Source organism: Peromyscus eremicus, chromosome 4, assembly GCF_949786415.1.
Source record: "Peromyscus eremicus chromosome 4, PerEre_H2_v1, whole genome shotgun sequence".
In the NCBI taxonomy this organism is placed as follows: domain Eukaryota; kingdom Metazoa; phylum Chordata; class Mammalia; order Rodentia; family Cricetidae; genus Peromyscus; species Peromyscus eremicus.
The window spans coordinates 110593209-110612629 of NC_081419.1; the positions used below are offsets into that span (position 1 = coordinate 110593209).

The 19421-nt window shown below is 39.9% G+C and overlaps 1 protein-coding gene across 5 annotated transcripts in view; it reads left to right on the top strand.

Annotated features, from left to right (window-relative positions):
• Window positions 1–7136, top strand: part of Ankef1 (ankyrin repeat and EF-hand domain containing 1) — a 37340-nt gene extending 30204 nt beyond the window's left edge. For 3 of the 5 annotated variants that reach the window (XM_059261502.1, XM_059261505.1, XM_059261506.1), the window contains one exon: window positions 1975–2208. The gene's annotated coding sequence lies outside the window, so the exon portion shown is untranslated. Of the gene's footprint in view, window positions 1–1974; window positions 2209–2968; window positions 3086–6788 lie in introns of those variants that run through there. The other 2 variants (XM_059261503.1, XM_059261504.1) reach the window with 2 other exon arrangements.
• The last annotated feature ends 12285 nt before the right edge of the window (window positions 7137–19421 follow it).

Below are 19421 nucleotides of genomic sequence, written 5' to 3' on the forward strand. Positions count from 1 at the left end.
AGGTGTAAAAGCCAGTCTTGATCATCACCTTTATTGGGTAAGAAGGACCAAAGAAGTCACTAGGGCACAGCTCTGCTTACGTCTTTGAGACCTTCTCATGAGACAATTAGGCCATTAGACCTCTAAATGGTTTAGTTCATTGGAAGATTCAAAATTTGAGTAGATTATTGGGAGATCATTGGAAGGTGGTTGCTGAGATGTGTCCCTGAATGTTATCTCTGGCCCTGACATCTTCCCATTTCCACTTCTCTCTGATTCCAGTCTGCAAGGAGATAAAGATGCTCCTATGGCACATACTCCCCCATAACCACAGTGTTCGGCCTCACAGTCAGCCCTGGACCATGGAACCAAGTGAGACTTGAGATCTAGTACACAAGAGCGATCCTCCAGAGAGGGAGGCAGCTATGAACCTCCACTCTCATCAGCTGAGCACAGGGTGGGCCAGCTGACAAAGGGAACCTGGGCAGGGTACCAGTAACTTGTGTTACAAATGATAGGCTTTGGAATGCAAAGTTTGAGGGCAAAGGTCTAGGATGTAACTCTTTGAGGTCATTTTGCATACCATGCTTTCTCTTTCAACTGAATTTGATTTCACAAATTCGTCTTATTCATCCTTAAGAATAAAATTGAAGGATGAACAAGAACAGCAATGCAAACTCACTTGGCAGCTACTTAGAAGGAGAAAGCAATTCACAAATCCCACTGGTAGTTTATGTTTCTTAAAACTTGATTATTAGACATTGAAAATTATAAACATCAGAGGCAGAAAGATGATTTCTTCCCCATGTTCTAGGGTAAGATCACATCTAATACGTGCAAATGAATTAGCCCCAGTAAGGTTTAGCAACTTATATTGAATTTTCAATTTAAGAAATTGAATGTGGAGCCAGAAATGATGCCCAAGAGACCCACTGAACTTGCAATCTGGTATTCAAGGAGGGTGGTGTAAAAAGAGAAAAAGTGAAGCTCAGACACCTTCTACACAGACACACTAATTTCAAGCAAGGAGCCAACTCGACTTTATTGTTATTTTTTTAAAAAACCATTTCCATGGACTATGTGATTTTGTGGATTTCTGTTTGTTTAACTATGGATCATAGGGGATATTTACAAAAATCTCACAATAACATCCTCAGATCCTTCATTAATTATTACTGCCTCAAGCAGTGTCCGGGTAACTAGGAAGAATTAAACATTCAGTTTGCATTCTGGAAGCCAATGGAGATTTCTTTTTTTTTTTTATCTTAAGTATTTTTATTCGACCTTTTTTATTTTATAATTTAATTTTACGTATCAGCCACAGATTCCCTTGTTCTCCCCCCTCCCATCCCCCTGCCTTCCCCCCAACCCACCTCCCATTCCCATCTCCTCCAGCACAAAGACTCCCCTGGGGATTGAGTTCATCCTGGTAGATTCAGTCCAGGCAGGTCCAGTCCCCTCCTCCCAGGCTGAGCCAAGTGTCCCTGTATAAGCCTCAGGTTTCAAACTGAGCTGACCTACTCTGGTTATAGGATGGCCCTAATTGTCGTGCTAGAAACCCTATCCAATGGCTGAGGGAACTGGATGCAGAGAGCCATGGCCAGGCCCCAGGTGGAACTCCAGGAGTCCAATTGGCAAGAAAGGGGAGGGTTTGTATGAGCGAGAATTGTTGAGACCATGGTTGGATAGAGCACAGGGACAAATAGCCAAACGAATGGAGACACATGAACTATGAACCAATGGCTGAGGAGCCCCCAACTGGATCAGGCCTTCTGGATAAGTGAGACAGTTGATTGGCTTGATCTGTTTGGAAGGCACCCAGGTGGTGGGACCGGGTCCTGTACTCGGTGCATGAGTTGGCTCTTTGAAACAATGGAGATTTCTTTTACCCTGAGTAATTCATTAGTGTGTGTGTGTGTGTGTGTGTGTGTGTGTGTGATGCCTGTGTATTTATTCAGGATTACTAATGGTGATGTTTCCCTTTTGTCTTCGTAGGTAAGACTTTGAAGAGGAACTGATACCCAAAGCTGATTTCCCTAGATTATAGTGACTAACCCAATTATTTGAAATACTCCTCCGTTTCCCTAAAACTGAGGTGGTCTTATGATCTTTGTTCCCGAGGCTTCAGTATCATGCTCCTGCCTAAGAAATGGGAAGTGAAAAATACAACTTTTCTCATAGGCATTAATGAAATCAACATATCAAATAAAACGAGCAATGCATAAAGTATTCTGGATAAGTCTGAATGGATCCCCAGCCAAAGCAATACTACATAGCTAAAGAAACAGCCAGCCAGAAGGGGTATTTATCAGCAACAGAACACCATAGGAGAAGGCAGGCAGACCATACATCCCTAGATAATACACAGGGTGAATGGGGACCTCTATATCCCTTACACATGCATCCCTACTACATATCTAAACCTTGCATGCTGTTAAAGGCTAGTGTTGCCATAATGTAGAGTCAATCAGCAACCCTGACTCTGCACACATTTGACTTCATTCATCCACTCAGCATATGCTTATTTAGTGCTGGTAATGGAATCCCTAAGCATGCTCTTTGCTCTGTCCTGCAGTCAGTACATCACAAGGAGTAACTGATCCAGGTTGTACTTCCCAGGTTTCTGCATCATCTGGTTGCCAGATGGATCCAGAGAGTGGAGATCCTGTGTGAGGCAGAAGGTAGAGGAAGGTGTGAAGATAGTTCTCTTTCCCTCTTTGTTCTCATCTTTGTTTCCCTCTTTGTAGCATCCCAGGCAGTAGCTGTGTCTTTCTCTGTCTCACTTCTCTGCTTCCATGTAACAGTCCTGCCACACTTCTACGAGATGGTCCATCTCCTGTGCCCCATTAGCACCATCCACTTTGCCTGTCCTAGCTCCTAGGGATAGTACCAGTGACCTTTGTTCTTAGAATCTGGGCTACTTGGCAATACAGGTTGTTTCACTAACCTCTTCTGTATAACCACACCCTTACACCCACTCTCCCTTCAGAACCACCCAGAGGTTTCCCTTTCCTTCGTGGGATACTGATTTACTAAGTTTCAAACACTGGTATGCCAGGAGGCAATGGAATGCAAAAAGCAGTCTTGGCCACTGTCCCAATAATTGGTGAGTATTATAATGCTTAAAATACTCTGCAATGTGTATTTGTATAAGATTTAATGTAGATGAAAGATTTGATACAGCTGGACAGAGTATGAACAATCATAAAGCAGTATGAGATTTCTAGGCACAGCCCTCCGTAGTCTATCTTTAGTCATTAGGGGTGGGACACACGATGCTTAAATTACATACTAACAAGATAGCTGTAAGTCCAAGCATGTATTTATTGGAGCATCTTTTATACTCACTGACCATGAAGTTAATCACACATTAAACTTTTCTCAGTACTGTACTGAAATACCTGAGTCAGACTAACTTCATAAAGAAAGGAGGATTGATTATTCGGTTCATGGTTTTGCATGCTGAAAGTCCAAACAGCATGGTATAATGCTCACCATGGCTCATGGTGAAAAACATTCTTGACTGCCTGGCCTCATGGAAGATACTAATAGTAGACACATGTGGAAATGGAGGTCATATTGCCAGGCAGAAAGCCAATGAGAGACTGGATTTGAGCCAGGCTTGGGCTTTTATAATAATAATCTCATGAGAACTAACCAGGGTGTCCATAAGAAATCTATAACTCCCTTGTAAAGGCACCCCAAATGACCTCTATAGGCTCCATTTCTAAAAGGTTCCATGCCTCAATAGCACTACCCAGGGGACCACATTCCCAGGACCTTCCCATAGGAACATGTCCAGTTTAGGAACCTGTTAAAAGTGTCAATCTACACACTTCTAGACAATTTAGAAAAGGTAATGCGGGGGGCTTCCAGGATAGTTTTCAGCTTTAAGTAGAACATTGCAAAATCTTAGGATTCCAGATATGACAAGAGATACCCACAGGCTTCTCTGATACAGCTACATGATGCTACCTCACACAATCTGCGAACTCACAGTATATAAGACATAACTAGGGAAGTTAGATAGTGCTGTGGGATGATCTTTATGCTGTATGTATTCCTCTCACTGGTTAATTATAAAAGCTGCTTGACCAATAGCCAGGCAGAATAAGGTTAGGCAGAATAATCAAACTGAAGACTCAGATGAGGGGCCAAATTGGGAGAGATGCCAGCCAGCCTCTGAGGAAGCAAGACATACAGAAAATGAGCTAATAAGCCACAAACCACATGGCAAAGCACAGAAAAGAAATGAGGGTTAATTTGAATGTAAGAGCTAACTAGTATTAAGCCTGAGCCATCGGCCAAACGTTTATAATTCATATAAGCTGTTGAGTGATTATTTTAAAAGACACTGCTGGACTGGGCAGGACAGAAAAGCCTCTGGTTACAAGATAGTGAAATGTCTCATGAGCTGAGTTCTGTAGGATAAGGACTCAACTCGGCCCTCCTGGAAGAGAAGGATTGGATAGAAGGGTGGTATCCTGAACAGCAGAGTCAATCTAGGAAGAGGAATAGAGGACAATATGAGTCAAAACTATACCAGGGAAGAGGCAAAGCCAGATCCTAATATGTGAAGAACCACATTCTGATTCTTCCCTCTGCCTAGACACTTCCTTGATATTAGTAGTAACATAGATTTATTGGTACTTCCAAGTATCATTTTAGGTTATCTTCCATAAAAGCACTAGTATTTACAATTCAGTATGGAACCTGTTAAAGCTAATGTTTCCAAGGAAGGATTGAATAAGTCTGAATCCTTAGCACCTCCATTGGAAATAATGTCTCACCCAGGATCCCCTTCAGTGATCACAGCACAGCTTCCATACCCTCTCTGTTCTTCCTTTTGTGTGAGCTCTGCTCTCAGCCACAAAGTAACAAAAAATGACCCAGTCCTCCCTTTCAGAATCCTGAGTGAAAATGTCCTTACCCATAGTAAAAACTAGGGGCTCTAGACCTCACTATGGCCTGAGGATGCAATATTCTTGTTAGCCGGATTTTGCAATGCAATATCTATAGGACAGAGTAGTCCTACCAAGACTGCTATCTGAAGAGGGATGCCCTTGCAAGAAAAAAAGGGGGGCATATTTTACTCCCAAAAGGAAAGCTGTGGATGCTGGGGAAAAAAAGAACATTTACCCACTGCAAATCTTGGCAGAACATTAAATACCATAATTTCTCAAAACCGCCTTCTAAATCTTCATCTCTGCACATACTACCTAGGCAAGCTCATTACACCTCTACTTGTAATGGTTCCCATCTTTATATCTTACTTAGGCTTGTGTCTTTTAATCTCAGTCCCATCAAAATACGGCATTTGACATCACTTTTAACATTTTAATTAATTTTATTAATTTTAGCATATAATGGGTTTCATTTTGACACTCTAACTCTACCCTTGCTCATACTCACTCCCCCACCACTCTCCCCATCATCTTTATCTTCCAATAGTCCCCCTTCTGCTTTCATGACATCAGGTTGTCAATCCCCACAGCAAACTCACTGCCTGTCCTTCTGTCTAGTTCTTCACTATTTGCTAGTTCATTAAAGGAACAAACAATCATTCTAATGTGAAACACAAACTCCAAATCATTAGGATGCCATTTCTCTTCCCTCAGTACTCATCTGTCCTAGTTCATCTCTGTTAAATTTCTTGAATCTATTTCTTGAATTTGCCTCCCTGCTATCTGCATCCATACCCTCTAGCCCTCACCATATCTCTCCATTCAAAGTTGATGAGGTATCCCCTTACATTCTCTCCTTTCCTATAGTCCACTCACTGCTTCCAGCTATTTCTGTTTCAAAGAGGGAAGGTGGCTGTTTTGGAAGTCTAACTACTACTTCATTCAAACACTGAAAATGATGAGTTTCCAATGTCAGACAACACAAATGAACACATCTCACAGGGTCCTACAGGGTCTGCCACCACTTACTCCACCAGCTTCCTTCCCTTAAACACCCATCTGTCGACACTCTATTTTATTTACCATGCCCCCATCTTCCACTGAGTTTCTGCATAAATGATACTCTCAGTTGAGAATCTGTTTTCTCTCCTTCTACACCTTGACTTACCTTACCCCATTCACCTTTTTTTTAATCTCAAAACAATGAGCTTTGTCACAGAGAACTTCCCTTGGCCTTTGAGATTTGTTAATTAAGTTGGACCTAAACTTGGCTCCATATTTGGATGGTAAAGTTTGGCCCAACCAAAATGGCTTCTTTATCATGATTAATACCATAAACCCTTGATGAGCAAACAAATCATGGTCTAGGAGTACGTTCTAATAACTAAGCAACTGAATCTCAAACAATCCTAACAGCAGAATCTCTAACCAATATGAAGCCAAAAGCTGCTAAACCAGGATCATGTAATGCAATTGTCAGTTGCAGTCAATCAGGCCTATTATCACTTCCTTTTTGATATATCTATCTATCTATAATCTATATCTATATCTATATCTATCTCTATGTCTATATCTATATCATCTATATCTATATTATATATATATATATATATATATACCTGTTGAGGCATCCTATGCCACCTTTCATCCGGAATGTTGCAAGGTCTTAGAAGTCCTTTTCTTGTTTAAGAAAGCTTTGTGAACATTCTAAGATATTACATGTTTTGTTATCACATTGAAACATAGTAATTAGATAAACTATTTTAGAATGAATTATGCATATAGCTAAAACCCACATTCTCAGTGCCTGTTCAGGTAAAGAGAAGTTTGTTCTTACACTAATTCCTCCATGATTGCTGTATTTACGAATCCTTGCTTTTAACATCGGATCTTGTTTTTCTGCAGGATTCTAGGCTTTTATCTTCTGCTACTGGTACATAACAAGTTCAAGTCTTCTTCAAAAACAGTTTCTCTGCTACTCATTGGGACTGGGTCTCCCTTACTACAACTGATCTTCTAGTTGAGTTTCATCTCCACTCCAACCTGATATAAAAAAGAAAGGCCCAATTATTCTGAAGGCATGGAAGGATTGCCAACAAGGAAACAGTCGTTCTAAATATCCTTTGCAAAAGACTTTGTGGGTCACTTTTGATTATGTGATGACAAAACTGGGAGAGTAAAGACACTCTATGCCTGTACCACATGCCAGGAGGTAAATGTGTCCTGCAGAATTAAAATTCATTCCTAAATGTGTCATATGTCTTGTGATCAAACATGAGAACAGTACTTGACTCACATGTTGTTCTATAACACAGACCCAAAGAATTACAATAATATGAATTGATTGGCAACACATTTTTCCCAGTGTTCCATAAAGCTTTTGACTTTCCTTCATTTGAAATGTATGTTTAGGAATACACACAAACCAGCAATAGGTGATGATACTATTTAAGCTGTCAGGTAACAAATTTCTGGCAAATGGAAATAAATAATGGAAGGCTTAAAAAATGAGGGAAGAGGGGAGATAGGGAGGGAAAGAACGAGAGAGGGAACTTATTGATTGGTTCAGCTGCAGTAATTGGGTTAGTGGTTTTCTATTCCATCCTTCAACTTAAAAACATCATCTAGGTTGGACCAAAATGTACTTAAATACTTTATACTTTATTCTAAAATCAATAGTTCAGAAGCACTATTCTTTTTTAGGCTTTTGGTTTAAAAATTACTGGAATAGAGAGGGGAGAAAGATGTTTTTATTCTTGTCCAAGCACTCTGGCTGATTCTGGTTTCCCCCTATTCAGTCTCTCACCCCTACCACTGGAGTTGTTGAACATTTTTAAATGGAGAGAAATGGAAATTAAAATTTCAGAAGTGTATGTAGAATCTTCACCTAAAGAAGAAAAAGTCATTCATTCACTCATTTATGCCTTGTGATAAATTCCAAGGACTTATTGTCAGCGTCCTAGAGTTGGTCCAGGATGGTGGTGGCTCTTGCCACCACAATAAAAAGAAAGTAACTACATAATAGACTTATTATTATAAATTAGGATGAATATGACAAGAGAAAAAGCATCATGTGAAGTTTTAAGCAGACAGCCAAGGAAGACATCCCCAAGGAAATATTCAAGCTGAGAGGTGTAGAGTAGCAAAGGCAGCCCAACTGCACAGCAGGAGCAAATACATGAAGGGGCAGCCCCTTGCAAAAGCTCTGAGATGGTAAAGTTTGCTGTAGAGCAGGAGGAAGTCCAGCAGACCTACAGAGATGGTGGCAAGAGAAGAGCAACGAGGCTAAGGCTGATACGAGATGTCAAACTGTGTGGACCTTTCAGAGAAGAACATGGATGTCTTTCTACATTTGAAGTAATAGCATAAAGAATTAAAGCTGACAAATGACACTTAATTAAAATCTGTATCTCATTGATCTGAGGAAAAGGACGAGATGAAGAAATGAACTGAAGCCTCTGAGGAGGGTATTGTATTCTCTGTAGGATGTTAGCTGCTTGTGCTTGCCAGTCTCCAAATTACCCCTAATATTTCCCTGCTATTTTTCACACCCCAGCATAGCACCTTTACTCCTTCATTGATCAGGATTGACCTGGGCAGCCAATAAGATTACTCAAAGATGATGGTCCAAAGATAAACCATGAAAGATAATTGCAATGATGGTTCACCAAAGCCCACTGTCGTGAGAAGACTGATGCCACTCTGTTGGATGATTCATTTTTGTAAGAACTGAGGCTTCCACCAGCAGCCATCACAAACACTCCATCATGTACATGAACCACACTGGAAGATATAGCCACCCATCAGGCTTTAGATGACCACTGCCCTGATAACATTTTTAATGTATTTTTATGAGAGATCCCCGGCAAAAACTATTTAGTGAAACTACTCCCAAATCTCTGACCCATGGGTATTGTGAAAGATACACAACATTAACTATTTATGACACTAATGTCTAGGGCAGTGTGATGCAGCAGGAGATGACTAATTTAATTGTGGAGGCTCAGAGAAGAGAATGGATTTGAAGGATGGCATAGAGGCCTACTACATGAGACACGATGAGGGTCTTGTTTTGTGGGTGTGATGAGGAAGCACTGAGAACACCTGTAGGCTTCTGGTTCATTCAGCTGCACACATTGCATCATTCAGAGAGTAGGATGAAGACATCTCAAAGGAGTGCATCAGGCAGTCCCATATGCCGTATGCTCAATAAGAACCAAGTGATAAACAAGCTCAAAAAATGTGGTGTGTGACATACATTTGATAGCTTTTGGATTGCTGGTGATATTTAGAATCATAAGAATAAATTACAACAATAAGACCAAGATGATGATTCTGGCTCATAAGCTGAAAGCTGAAGTTTTCCATAATGTATAAATCAAACAAGATGCTGGTACATGAGAACAATAAGGGAAATTATTGGAAGGAATGGAAGAAAGGATGTGGTTAGTAATAAACGACCCTCAGGAGGAGGTCATTCTTTCCCATATCTTACAGAGGTATGCATGTTTCACTCATGAATTATAGACAAAGATGTCATATTGCAAAATTCCAAGGGATTGCAGTTCAGCAGATGTTTTATATTAAGAGGGGCTTCTGGTATAATATACTGATCAAAGACAAGTAAACTAAAAGGAATGTAAATGGAGTCACTATATAATGGAGAAGACAATGCCTCAACTAGATATCATATGCCACCAAGTAAAACCTCCTGTGACAGATAGAGCTTACATTTCATTGAGTCATTGACCACAAGGGTCCCATGGAATTTTCCAAACATCACAGTCTACTGCCAAGAGTATTGTCTGTTATCCACAACCCAAAGGGAAGGCCCAGTTGCTGAAAACAATTATTATGTCATCAGGACAGAGACGTTGAACTAGAAATTTCACCCCTACTAACTAACATTCATAGTGCTGGAAAGTTCTCTGTACATTTCCACAAAAAAAAAAAGTAATCATTAATACCACGAAGCTACAAACCCTGGGACCTACAACAGTGAACTTTCTGCTACATATGCTGGTGCAATAGTGGTATAAATGTTATGGGTATAACTAATACACTTTTTGGAAATTGGATTTAAGGCACATTCCACAAGATACCCGACACTGCCAAAGTGGCTAAGAACCTGAGACTAGATAGATAATGGACCAAAAGGAAAACTTATTCTTCTAAAAGAACATAGCAATAAAATGGCTCTTGATGACATATTGCTATACCCATAGACCAGTGACATCACTCACCTCTCATTAGAGAAGCTTGTTGAAGTAGATGGTAATAAACACAGAGACCTACAACTAGACAATACTTTGAGAGTGAAAGACTTTGGAGCACTCAGTCATGAATGGGATTGTACTGGCTGATTTTTTTTCTGTCAACTTGAAACAAGTTAGAATCATCAGAGGAAGAAGCCTCAGTTGAGGAAATGCCTTGAGGAGATCCAGCTGTAAGGCATTATCTCATTTAGATCAATGGGGGCGGGGGCAGCCCATGGTGGGTGATGTCAACCTTGGGCTGCTAGTCCTGGGTTCTGTAAGAAGGTGGGCTAAGCAAGCCATGGAAAGCATGGTAGTGAGCAACTCTCCTCCATGGCCTCTGCATCATCTCCTGCCTTCAGGATTCTGCCCTGTTTGAGTTCCTGTCCTGACATCCTTCAGTGATGAACAGCAATGTGGAAGCATAAGCTCAAGAAACCCTTTCCTCCCCAACTTGCTTTTTGGTCATGGTATTTCATCACACCAATAGAAACCCTAACTAAGACAGGGGTGTTTTCATCAAAGCCCTCCCCTCAAGGATCTATGTGGAAGAGGAGGCTAGAAGATCGTCATAGCCAGAGGTGATGGGTGGCTCCAAGGAGCATTTTCCAGACACAGCAGAACTAATGTACATATGAACTCACAGAGCCTGTTGCAGCATACCACACTAGACCTGCACCAGTCAAGACAAAATCACAGACTAAAACATGGTAAGTAGGCACAAAGTTCTATGAAGTGTTTATCCAATTATTCTTTATCAATAAAAACCCCAGGAGTCAGATATCAAGATAAGAACCTGAATGGTCAGAGAAGCGGCAGTGAAGTGACCAATGACTGCCTCTCTCTCTTGTTCCTTGATCCAAAAAAAGACCAAGACTCTCTCTGAGCCCTGCCCTACTACTTCCTTGTCTGTCTATCTGTCCTTAGTCCTACAAAACCTCTGTGACTAATTTTGGCCAGCTAGTAGCTCTCTCTGCCCTCTGATTCAAAGCAAACTTTATTGTCAGTCTCAGGAGCATCAGAATATGATCAAAATATTATACAACAGTCTTACCCCTAACCAAGAAGCTATTTGCAACTGATACCTGGGGAAAAAGGGAAAATCCATTTTCTCCAATGGCATGCCACTGGATGTATCAATCATACTCTAGGGCAATTCACATGCCTAGGAGTAGTTAGACAACAATAAACAAAACCCATAGGGTTTTTTGTTTGTTTGTTTGTTTAGTGTGTGTGTGTGTGTGTGTGTGTGTGTGTGTGTGTGTGTGTGTGTGTTGGGGAGGATATGTTTCACTCTGGTTTGTTTTTCTTTTTTCTGGTTTTTGGTTTTCCTGGGGTTTTTTATTGTTGTTGTTTTTTTTTTGTGTAAGAGGAAAAGAACATTAAGTTAGGTGGGTAGGGAGACGGAGAGGATCTGGGAGGCATTAGGAGAAGGGAAAATATTATTAAAATGTATGAAAAAATTTTAATAAAAAATAATAGTTACTAATAGTTTTTAAAAGTAAGATAGAAAAAAATCACACTTCTCCAAGGTGGCAAAAATTTCAGCCAGTTTCGGCCCCCTTTCCTCAACAATTGGGACTATGTTATAATGTTGCCTTGAGAAATCGGAATGCTGTGCAGTTTCATTAAGGTTTCAGCCAATGAAAGTTCCTCTTTCAAGTTCCCTTTCAGCACTCCCTATGGTGATATTTTATCACTTGCCCTTAGGTACCAAGAATCTCCACCTAGGTATTTCAGCACTGAGTAAGCAACAAATTGGCATCACATATACAGAGTATACAGGAAGTGGTATGCACCTTGGTGCCCAATTGTAACTTGAATATAAAATATTTCTCTATACTGTTCTTACCCTGGGACCTGATTCAGTGGAGCTGGAGTAGAAGGGACCAGCCATAAACATTTTTACAAAATGTCCCACATGAGTCTAACAGTAGCCTGGGTTAAGAGCTTCAGAACTTGATCAAATATAATGTTTAGAGTACCAAGGTTATTATGCAGTTCTGTTTAGTAAATAAGGCATATGGAAAGGCTTTTAATAGTGTCATGGCCCTTCAGCTTTTGAGTACCATATGACAGACTAGCTCTAACTGGTGAGGGGGTCACTGAAAGTGACCCTTGCCATGCCCAGGCTGGAGTGTTGAATTGCCAGGGTCAGACTCTAAGCTTGCCTCCTCTCTGCTTCTGTCTACTGTGGTAGCCCAGGAGATCTAAAGCTAGGTTCAGAGTTAGCAATCATGGACATATACTTGTCAACTAATAAGCACACAAAAGTAAACTTAGAATGGTCACAGCACACTTTCTAAAAACCTTTTCAATATAAACATGACTATGTATCTCAGCTCTTACCAAATGTAGTTACTGAAATCTTAACTATCAATAAATACTGAAGATGTACTTAATGTTACCTTGTAATAATGAGTTCAAAACATTTTGATTTTCCAGAAGATCAAAAGAAATAATATTATAAAATAATGCTGATTTCTTCCTTTTTCTCATTGTCAGTTTTTTTCAAACATTTTACCTATAACTATAGATCTGTAGATCTGTATAAATTATGACCAAACATATTTTTGCTGCTTCACAAAAAATCTTTTGCTGAATATGTAGGCTCTTCATCTCTGTTGTATTATGTACCAAAGGATAATAGATTTGGTAGCAAAAATAGATAGTTATATTCCATTAAAAGCCAACTATATAATTCAAAGCTGGCTTTAGGTTCTGTTCCCAGATTGACAGAACATTTAGCTTCCAATGGTCTGAAACGTGCTGTCCAATTTTATAATTTCCAGAGTCACATTTTATTCCATTTCAAAAGATGGACATCAATATTTATACTACTTTTATATGTTCTCTAAATAATAACAAATGTTTTAACAGCAAGTGAGATTTGATTAAATTTATTAATCTTGGTGAGATGGTTTGATTATTTAAAAAAAGACTGAATCATGTCATTTAATTTTTAAGATTTAAATAAAATCAGATTATAAGTGAAATAGACTGTATAAGTGGAAAACCCTGCATTCAGATGGAAGATGAAAAAATTGCCCATTAAGTCCAATCCTAAAGAATAATCAGGAATTCAGTCTTTTTTATTTACTCCACAAATACTTGCCTGAAAAAGATCCACTATAATAAATACAGCATAATCCATCCTGGTTTTCAAATCTTTGTTTCTGACTATAGATGTCACCTACATGTGGGTCCTTATAGGGAATTTTAAAAATATGCAAGTTTTTAAGACAAAAATACATCGCATTGAAAAATATCATTGCCTTCACTTCTTTAGAGTTCATTCCAAGGCATATTCTATAGAGCAAACTTTAGATGCACAATTGACATTTTTCCAGAGTGCCAAATATTTAGCTATGTCTGAATTGGGGCAGTTACAACATCATGTTTGTAAAATGGGGCAACCTCCATGCATTACAGACAAAAAAAGATATCCTGTTCATTCCAAAAGCTGTAGGCATGTGGAAGATATAGAACTGAAAACAATTATAATACACAGTTGTTAATCCAAGCTTTGAGATAAGCAGGGCATGTAATGCAGCTGCCTAAGAAGCCAACCTGTGGAGGGAGATGGACTGAGGGGAAGCATGTTCTCAGGCTGACTATCAGGCATGGGTGCAGGCAAAACCAGGAGGAAGAGAGCCATCACCCAGAAAATAGTTCAGACATGAGTGTATATCTGCATGACTGAAGAATATAAAGATGAAATACGAAGTGGAGATGTTGAGGCAAGATTTCATTACCTATCAAGAAAAACAAGCATTATGAAGTAGGCAATGAGAGAGTTTAGCATCAGTGACACAATTAGGAATGCGCTTATGAAAGAGTGCTTATAGGCTGGGTGTGGAGGGACACACCTATAATCCCAGCACCTTGAAAGCTGAAGAAGAAGGATCTTTAATTCAAGCCCAGCCTCTGTTGTATGGGACTATCAAATGGGGGGAAGGAGGGGGAGAAAAAGAAAGGAAAGAAAAATCCAACAGGAAAAAAACGCAGGAAGAAGAAGAGAGGAAGAGTGGGTGAGGGGGTGCTCCCTGGCTGTAGGAGGAAATGAATGGAAGGTCAGCACAAGGCTGATGCTACTGAAGAGGCTAAGCTAGAGCACTCATCCAGTTAGGAATGGAAAGCTTCTAAATGAAGCAGTGGAAACCTCATGGGTATCAAGGATATCAAAGAGATGTACAACATTCCCTATGCCCCTCAGGCCACCTGGATAAACTTAGATGATGGTCGCACGTGTCAAGCTTTGCAGAACACTATCAAGATATTCCTCAATATATCTTTTCAGTCTTTTGATGTGAGATTTTTAAAGGACAAATATAAATTATTTTTGGATTATACTCCAAATGAACCACAGAAAGATCAGAGATACAGTGTTTAAAGTAGGGAGACAAAATCCTGGCTATCACAGTGAGAGTAGGGGGCTCAGGGTCATCACTTCTAAGACCTTTACCGGCCAATTGACTGGTGCAAAATACCAAGGCAATCATTATTCTGGACATGATGGTTTATCTGAAGTACAAACAGAAAAGAGAATAATCTATTCTGAACAACATAGTCAACAAATTCTAGTCATTTGTAGCCTATCACTGTAATGATTATCCAAATGGACACTCATTTGCTAGGTGAGAAGATGTGTTGGATAAGAATTAGAACTTTACAAATAGCAGAGGATGCTAACAGGTTTATTTGCATAGTTCCCTTTTGTCTAGATGAACAGCATTGGGAGGGGCTGTAGAAATATTTTACGGCACTTAAAACTGTCCACAACCCATCACTTATCCTCTAAATACTACTTGCTTAACAAGTAGAACTTTCTCAAACTCTTTGAATTGCCTCATGAGTCTGCTGACATTGAATGTATTCAACAAATAAATACATGAATAACTCTCTGGAAGACCATTAAATAAATGATTTTAGGCAAGAATAGCACCATGATGAAAATATTGATTCAAAGCTTTGAGGGTTCCCCAGTGCCTGTGGTGTGACACCTTGCACAGCCTTGGTGCAGTGGGAAGGGGCTTGGACCTGCCTAGGCTCAGTGTGCTGGGCTCTGCTGACTCCCTATGGGAGACCTCGATTTGGGGGATGTAGGGATGTGGGGTGGCTTGGGAAAGAGGGCTGGGGGTGGAAGGAGGGAGGAGGGGGAATCTGTGGATAGTATGTGGAGTGAGTAGAAAATTTCTTAATAAAGAAAAATGAAAGAAAAAATAAATAAATAAATAAATAAATAAATAAATAAATAAATAAATAAATAAAATGCTGATTGGCCAGTAGCCAGACAGGAAGTTTAGGCGGGACAAGCAGAGAAGAGATTTCTGGGAACAGGAAGGCTGAGTAGGAAGACACTGCCAGCCGCCACCATAAGTACCAACATGTAAGATACTGGTAAGCCACGAGCCATGTGGTAAGGTTTAGATTTATAGAAATGGGTTAATTTAAGATAGAAGAACTAGATCACAAGAAGCTTGAGCCATTAGGCCAACCAGTTTAAAAATAATAATAATAATAAAGCTTTGAGGGTTCCTTTTAAATCTTTCCTTTTTTCTGCTGCAACTATGAATATACATTTGTGTGTAAAGAAATTCAACTAAGTAGATGTAAAATTTCAAATAATACAGGTAAGAAAATCTAATGCCTATAATTCCCTTAACACCCATTTTGATGTTGCTATGGTTCACTGCGTTAAATCTTAAAAAGCAATGATCACATCGTTTACTTGACCTTTGTTGAGAGCCATATTTGGTGGATTGGTACACAAGAAATAAATTGCATGTAAGGGTTTATTGAAATGTGGTATTGTAAACCAAGTACTGGTGTCTATTCATATTGTAAAGTTTTTTACAAGGAAAATTAATGTGAGGAAAATAACCTTTCATTTCATGTAAGAGTACAGAAAAGCAAAGGTTCCACCAAGGAATTAGAAATTGTGCAAGTATCTGAAGCATAGGAAACACCCAGGTGCAAAGGATACAATAACAAAGAACCTGCAGGAGGAAATGGTTCTTTCATAAGTCACACACAGGAGGTAAAACCTTGAGGAGGGGAGATGCCACTGTTGGAAAGTATGAAAGAGGAAAACATCAAAACAGAATGAATATGCGAGATGCTCTTTCCTCCTGTATACGATCAGGATTCTTAGAAATGAGATCTGAGTTAGCTTCAAAATTACCTAACGTTTTATTATTTTGTTTCTTGACATTGTTCAAGAGCAAAGCCACACATCCTTCAATAATGTGAAAAGAGGAGGCTGGCAGATGGGCTCAGTCAGTAAAGTGCTTGCTGTGGAAGCGCAAAGGCTCAGGTCATCAGGAATCTCATGCAAAGTCTAAGTGCAGCAGCATCTACCCCTAAACCCAGAGCTGGGAAAATAGAGACAAAGGATCACTGAGACTCTCCCAAGTAATCAAGATGAGTGAGTGAATCCCAAGTGAGTCCTGTTTTTTAAAATAATGTTAAGAGTGATTGAGGAAGATACTTAATACCAACCTCTGGCTTCCACATGCATGTACACACCTACCTGTGTGCACACACATGAATATGTAGACTACACATTTACATAGAGAGAGAGAGAGAGAGAGAGAGAGAGAGAGAGAGAGAGAGAGAGAGAGAGAGAGAGAGAGGAGAGAGAGAGACTGTAGAATGAAGAAGTGAATGGGTCAGATGATGAGATTGGCTCCACAGTAAGGGAACTAAATCAATGACTTGAGGCCTTTGTGGAAGATGCACCTGTACATGCTTGTCTACTTTCTTTATGATACTGTAACTTGAAGAGAGGATAGACCAAGTGGGTGGCCTTTATAACCAGATGGGCCTAAGTCCAGTCCCAGGATTGTAGATGCAACTGAGCTTTCTTGGATCATAAAGGATATGTCTCATCTCAAGGACTACAGTTTTCCAAGTAACTTGAAAGATGGAAACTGTCAAGCACCATTGTTGGAAATGGGACTGGGGTATCTGACTAATGGGTGGGCCCAGAGAAACTGACTGTACAAGAGAAGCATGAAAAGTGAAAGACTACCAAGTGGATAATTCAGGCTGCAGGACATGGCTAAGCAACTTTATTCTGAATGAGAATGTGATTGCCAAGAATCAATCCTCAAGCAGTCCAAGATTTAAATCCTGTTTTAAACACAGAATTTAAGCAGGCAAAAATATGTGAATGACTTGAAAACATCTCTCCCTTCATTTTTCATATGGCTGTCCTTCTCCCCTTGATTTGGTTTTGCATCTTACATAAGATTTTCTTCAACTACTTAGCAATTTGAACTTAAGTGGAACATTGAAATGCAACACATGTATTTTAAAGTTAACTGATTAGACACTCTGGTCCCTGAATTCTGTCCATGGAAATGTACAGCCATAGCAGATGCTGTCAGAACATCCATCTGTATGCTGCCCAAGTCCTGTTAACATTCTCTTCTGATTCTCTCCCCTTATACTCCACCAGAAGTCTCCAACAAAGCATCCTGCAACAAACATCACATGGAAAATGTTGGCTAAGTGCCCCAAGTCACCATCTCTTGATTGGTACAATCTTGAGGCATGAGAACATGCCAAGTGTCCTCAGAGTTTCCGAGACTCTGCATCTCAGCTGCCCACAGCAGTCATTCTGCTCATCAGCACACCCTGTTAATGACTTTTCTCCCTCCCATGTCTTCTAGATCATCTCCTAATAAACACGTTGTAACCCTGTCTTTATCTAGAGAAATTCTACATCCAACAACCTTTTTCCATAGAGGAAAATTAAACAACATAAAGGGACTTAGGTTAAGATGAGTCTGATCTAACAATGACTAGTGATAATGCAGCAAGAACAGATACAACTGAGGATTGCAAATAGGGACTCACTCATGAGGCCTTGTGCTCCCCCAGCCGCCTGAGGATGGATGTAACTCACTGTGTGCTGACAGCAGGACTTTGTATAGCTGTGGCACATGTTTTACAAAGCTGTCCAACGTTTAGTGGAAGCCACCTTTCATCCAACTCCTGAACTACTGCTCTTAATGAATTCCAGTGTTACATATAATATATAAAATATATATATAAACTGTATGAACACCAACTTTTACTAGCAGCAAATTCATAATAGTAATTTACTAGGATATATATTTTAAATTTTATGTTACTTCTCATTTATTTGTTTGTTTATCATATGTGTGTATGTGTATGCACGCCCACGCATGCATGCATGCCTATGTGTATTCAGATTTAGTGGAAAAATCCTTTACCTGTTGAGTCATTCTATAGACCCTTGTTATGTATTTTTAATTGAAATGATATTATATAGCATATCATTTTCTCATAGTAAAACTATCTGAGTATTTTTATCACTGTAGGACTTGAGATTCCTATAAGCCCTGTGGATGCTGAACCACATTCTTTTTCTGAACAAAACAGAATTCAGAGGCATTGGATAAAAACTATTACCATGGGCAAACGCTCACCTCTTTCTTGGCAGCACAACACTTGGATTTTGAACAGTAAGTTCTTAGTTGCTAAAAGAGCAAACATACCAATAGGGAAAAAAGAAAAATACACAATCGTCTCACCAACCTCAGGTGTAATATTTATTTTTCTCTTTCTAGGATCAAAGCTGCTGAGTCTAAACTGGGTTCTTGCCAGGTTCTTATCACATTCCTTTAACAGTCTTTTTTTTTTTTTTCTTCTTCTTCAGGAAGTTCTGCAAGACATGAGGAAACAGTGTCTGGGGAGGATCAGCCATACTTGTGCTGTTGAATGATTCAAGTGTGTCTTGTGGGAAAGGGGTGCGCAGATGTCACTGCATGTGTTGGTAGTGACATCTTCCTTGGGTGGTGCTCTTTTCCCAGAAGCCAATTTCCAAAATGCCTTTGTTTGCAAGCTTATCTCCCACAACCAGATGGCAAAAGAGTTTAGGGGAAGGATCCCACCTAACTTACCTAGGTATTTCCAAACTAGCCTGTGTCAGTAAGATAGGATGTGCATACCCAGTTTCCTTGCTAAGCTTAGGGACTGGACCTGCTTCAACTGAGTCTACCAGGCTGAGGTGAATCCCCAGGGGAGTCTTTGCCTTGGAGGAGGTGGGAATAGGGGGTGGATTGGGGGGAGGGCAGGGAGGGTGGGAGGAGGGAAGACAGGGGAATCCGTGGCTGATATGTAAAATTAAATTAATTATACAATTCAAAAAAAGAAAAGAAAAGAAAAGCTGGCTAGAAACAAGCAAAGCAATCCTATGAAGGACCCCACACAGCACCAATGCAGGCTTCATGGATAGAGCTTCAATTCACCT